Here is a 5,710-nt window from a genome sequence, read left to right on the forward strand (position 1 = left end):
ATAAAACTCCCACACTTGCGTTAATACGAAATAAGCAAGGATCTCAGTACTGGTGATGATGTGCATATCATTTGTTTGACTGCTGTTTTCTATAAGGCTTAGATAATTGTTTGAAATATATCTCAGGACATTGAATTAAGATATTTCTCCCTTTTAGAAGTAATGAGCCTTTCAGAAGTTACATATTTTACCAAACAACTTTTCCAGGAAATTTTAAGAAATATATAGAGACATAGTTTTCATATTTTTAATGGCACGGGTGAATCTACACACACACACACACACACACACACACACACACACACACACATTATATATATATCAGACACACAAAAAGCAAATAAGCCAATATTCCATTACTAAAAAAACACTGAAAACATTTTACTCATTGGGCAATTTTATATTCATTTTTACAAAAAGCAATTCAATTTCCAAAAACAGAGATAATTGTTTCTTTGAAATAGAGAATAATTAAAATTATAATGCACCATTTAAAATAATGTTTATACTTTTTTCAGAATATAGTTTGCCTTTGGTATTCATAATTAAGTCTCTAGAAGCAATCAGGAAAACTCCCCTACTTATGGTAATTTTCTAAATTGAATGGATCTGCAATTCTCAAACTGTTGTATGTATGACTCAACAGAGAGCCCCAGGTGAGGCTCATACAACTGAATTTTAAGAAACATTTGTCCTAACATTTGCCAAATTTGAACAGTTAACCCCCATAATTTTTTCTTTTCTCTCATAGTTTACTGTATTTTTCAGGTTTATTGAAGTGTAATTGGCAAATAAAGTAGTAAGATATTTAAAACGCACAAGACGATTTGATATATGAATACATATTGAAAAGATTCCCCATCCAGTTAACATATCCATCACCTCACATATTTCCCTTTTGGATGTGCGTGAGAACACTAAGTTCTACTGCCTTTGACCTCTTTGGTTAAATTTATTCCTAAGTATTTTATTCTTTGTGATGCTATTGTCAATGGGCTTGTTTTCTTAATTCCTCTCTCTGAGTTTGTTGTTGGTGTAACAAACACAGCCTACCCTTGTACAGTGTTGATTGCAGGTTGATGAGCAGCCACCCTCTCAGGCAGCAACTGTGAAAGGATGTAGTTCATCCCTTTCAGGGAGAAACTGGGCAATGGTGTGTTTGCCCCTTTTCTCTGTGCTGTATGGGTGTATGGGGATAGGTGGGAAGGTGGGCAGGTCCCCTGGGCACCCCCATCCATCAGTGGGAGCCACGAAAGCTGGGCTGCAGTATGTGTGTACAAACTCCTTCCAGGTGACGCGGTTTAATCATTGGAGCAGTTTGTAGGAGGAATCCGGGAGAGGTGGCCACTGGGTTCTGGGTTACAGAGGAGGATGGCGGCCAGCCCTGAGATGCTTGCTAAATAGAAACCTGGCCCTCAGGCAGCAGCTTTTAAAGTATGCAGATGAGCCTTGCAAGAGAAGACCTGGAGTTTTTATTACTCCCTCTGTGCTGAGCCCTGGGAGGACGGCTGTGGAGTGTCTGGTGCGCCCTGTAAGTGCTGCTTCTTTGTGTGCTGCAGTCCTGGGTGATTTGGGGGAAAAAGCCCTGTTGGTTATCAGAACCTGGCAGTTGGGGACCTGGGCCTCTAGGCAGCAGCCCTTAGAGCTGGGAGGCAGTTGTTTGGACAAGCTCCTTCCTTCCAGGCAGGTATTGGCAGCCTGGGGAGGTGGGGAGAGGTGAGGAGAGGGGGCCTTTGGCTTCCCTGGTCTCTGGGGAGCATCATGGCCAGTCCCCAAATGCCAGTTTGAAAAGTACACAGAAAAACCCCTTTCCAGGAAGGACAGGGAGTGGGTGGTTTTGCCTGTTCTCTGAGCTCTGAGCCCTGAGGGGGATAGATGGGGAGGGGGGGAGGGGGTGCTTGTGTACCCATTGAGAATTGCTTCTTGCTGTGGCTTGTGTGGCTCAGTTGGTTGGAATTTTGTCCCCTACACTGAAAGGTGGCAGGTCAGGACATATCTCCAGGTGGCGGGTTCGATTCCCAGTCAGGGTGGGTACAGAAGGCAACTGATGGACGTTTCATTCCCATATCCACATTTTCTCTCTCTCTCTCAATTAAAAAAAGAAAGCAAGCTACTACTTAAACAAATTAAAAAAAAATTGCTTCTCTATTTGCTGTAATCTTGTGGGTCCATAAACACACTCCTCATTGGCCTTCAGAGCTAGGGGAGCCCATCTCTCCAGTGGGAGTCTTAAAAGTCGGGGTCAGGACACTTAGATGTGGAATCCAAACCCTTTGCTCCTCAGAAAGAATCTGGAATTGAGCCCCCTCCTTCCCCCCCATTGTATGGCACTGAGATGGGGGAGGGGGTAAAAAGTCAGAGTGTGTCTCAGCCTTTCCTACCCTTTTGGTGAATTTAGTTCTGTGTTTGATGTGTAGGCTAATTTTGATTCTTTTAGGAGGGCGTTGCTCTGCATGTGGCTGTGCATTCAGTGTGCCTGTGCGAGGGCAGCCCAGGAGCCCCCTATGTGGCCCTGCTGCTCCATTCTCCCCCCGCCGCCCATATCTTATTTGACAGAAAAGTATATTTACTTTTCCTTTAGAGGTTAACATGCACATCACATCACTTATGTCATGGGCATTGTTCCAATAGTGTTGGAAACGAACTACAAGACAGGCACAACTTTCTAAGAAATAGATACATGAAAATTATTTCAACAAATATGTTCAAAGCCCTTTTTCTCATAAAATGTGTTCCACAACATTTGGCTGTTTCTTGTATTGGATCTGTTGTGTAAAAACTGCTCTCTTTAAAATCATACTTAACGGAAAATTTAAAAAGAAGTCAAAATGATTTGGATAAGGATAATTATATATTGGCATGGGTAGGAGATGTTGTACTGAATGGCATGAAATATGGAGGCAAGATGTTTGTTTTGAACCTCATCTACCATGGTTAGAAGTGAAGAGTCTGTCAAAACACTCTATGTTTAAATCCATGACAGTCGCATCCCATGGTCAGTGAAGAAAAAGCATAAATCCTCTCAATGTTGCCAACATGCAGCTCTCAGGAGCTCACACTGACCTCCTGGCGCCCAAGGGAGGGTCCCCAACCCTGGAACCCACATGAGGCAGGAGATAGAGAGCTGGTGGGAGACAGCCTGGGACTGTGCTCAGTGTGTCTTGCTTGGAGCAGGTGTCTTTACTGTAACCATGATTCGGTGGGCTCAGTTCACTGGACTGCAAACAACCCCTCCTCTGCCTGGCCCTGGTTTCCTAATCTCTGTTTTTCCCTTTTCATCTCAATTTCTTAGTCGGGACCTACCTGACCATTTATGCTACCCAAGCACCATGTCCTGTTCCCTATGTATAATTCACTTCTAGGGGGTATGAAAACAAGGCCAATCAACCAGATGCTCAGCGAGGTCATTTGCATAGATTTAAGTAATTTTCTGTGTGGGGCTTTGACTTGCTGGGCTGTAGTTGCCAAATCAGGCCTGGGAGAATGGACCTGGGGAAGTGTCAGTCCCCCTTTAGCCCCTTACATGCTGCAGTTGAATTCGTGAGCACCTGCTAAGCCAGGAGCAGCTGTCAGCTTTATATTAGGGCTAATCAGGCCCTTAACCTTTGTTTCCTATTGAGATTCCAACAAGCCCGAGTCATCGCCATCTGAGATAAACATGTGTTCCCTATGGATGACAGGTTATCAGAGTGACCATGGCAAATACCTGGCCCTCCCATCTTCATTTTTCTGTAAAGCCTCTAGGAAAGACCACAAAGTAATCTCAAAATTCATTCTGAGCCCAACATAGACTAATAGCTCTTCCTAACTACCCACTATAGCAAACTACTACCAATATATTAGAAGAGGAAAAAAATCTTAAATCTTAACCTATTTTTCAATTGAAGTATGTTTTATCCAAAGAGCTCTTTAAGGAACTTACAGACCCTTCTCACCAGGTCTTGAAAAATGCCATAGGAATTAGAGAAGTTGGGTGAGGAGAGGAGGATAGACTTTTAATTTAGACAGTTATGTCATTTTAGACAATGATTAAAAGGCCCTCAATATGAATCAGAATGTTAACCCTCTTTTAAGATATGTCAAATTCAGGATGATTCCCTTCTCTGAGATTGAGTTTTATATGATTTAAGAGCATAAAGAAAGGGAAAATGTTGGGGAAATTAGAGATAGGAATCGCCAAAAGGAATAGCCTGTCCTTTAATTCTTATTAAGTACGATGCTAAACAATATCACTATCACAGCAGTGCTTCCAAATTGCGTCTGAATGGAGATTCGTTACTTGTCCAGTAAATTCTGAACCTGGAGCTCATGGTGTTCTTACAGTAATTGGGGTTGGGGACACAGAAAAGTGTTTGGACCCTATCACAACTGCAAGGTGTGACCTGTGGGGCCAGTGGAATCTCTTTCTGAAGTGTGAATTATTTTTTAAAAAAATATGTTTTTATTGATTTCAGAGAGAGGAAGCGAGAGGGACAGAGAGATAGAAACATCAATAATGAGAGAGATTCATTGATGAGCTGCCTCTTGCACACCTATATTGGGGACTGAGCCTGCAATCCAGGCATATGCCCTAACTGGGAGTGGAACCTTGATCTCCTGGTTCATGGGTCGATGCTCAACCACTGAGCAACACTGGCCTGGCTCTAAAGTGAATTTATCCTGACTGCTTCCATTACCATCATGTGGGAGATTCTGTGGGCCCTTGGTAATTTTTATTTAACTTTTGATTTATGTCATCGAAGAGCAAGTTACCTTCAAATTTCTAATAAACATAATTAACCAAGCAAATACAACCTATTTTTAGAAGCAGAGAGAAATTTGTAAGAGTAGAACTGTAGACTGACATTATTATTTCCATTGTTTTATGTGCTGCCTGTGTTTTGAAAAGGGGTATTAAGAGACTTTTCATTTGTTTAAAAACAAAACTCATCACCTGTAATTCCTTTGCATTCTATAAGAAGGAAAGATCATGGCAAGACAGAGATCTTAGCACTCAGAGGTTTTATGAGGATCTCCCATAACAAAGGTCTTTCTCAATAGTTATTTGTCCTTTCAGGTTCTCTTCCTGCTACTTTGCTTCCTTTTTAGCTTTTAATGAATTCTCTTTTAAGGAAAATCTCAAAGATTGTATGGAAGCTTTCCATATTGCCTAGTTTATTGTGAGGTTTAGGTTATCAGGTCCTTAAGTGCCAGACAAGAAGCCTAAGTAACTGAGGGCACCAGTTGTCACTCAACCCTGGTGGTCAATGTGGTCAGCTGGAGAAAAGTCATCTACTGGTGAATCAAAGGAGGAAAAAGAAATCTGTGACTGAAATTTGGTTTGAGGGCCATCAGATGGCCACCAGCGGTAGTCTCTGGAATAGTAATCTATTTAGATTTTGTAAGTTTAGATTTGAATTTTGATTCTCCCAATTATTAGCTATGAGACTTTATCCATGAACAAGTTCCTTATTTCCCCAAGTTTCAAGAAAACAATTTTATTTGGCACAACTGACTCTCTGTGAGGTTGTTAGATAATTGTGTGGGTGGGTGGGGGGAGGGGTGGGCAGGGAGAAATAGAGAAAGCATACCATGAACCACAAAGTTATATAAAGATGAAATATCATTTAGTCAAAAATATTTATCAGTTGTTTAATATATATAAATTACAGGTAATGATGCTATCATAAGACACAAGTATATGTAGAAGACACAAGTATATGTAGAAGAT

Source organism: Myotis davidii, unplaced genomic scaffold, assembly GCF_000327345.1.
Source record: "Myotis davidii unplaced genomic scaffold, ASM32734v1 scaffold313, whole genome shotgun sequence".
NCBI classification, from domain to species: domain Eukaryota; kingdom Metazoa; phylum Chordata; class Mammalia; order Chiroptera; family Vespertilionidae; genus Myotis; species Myotis davidii.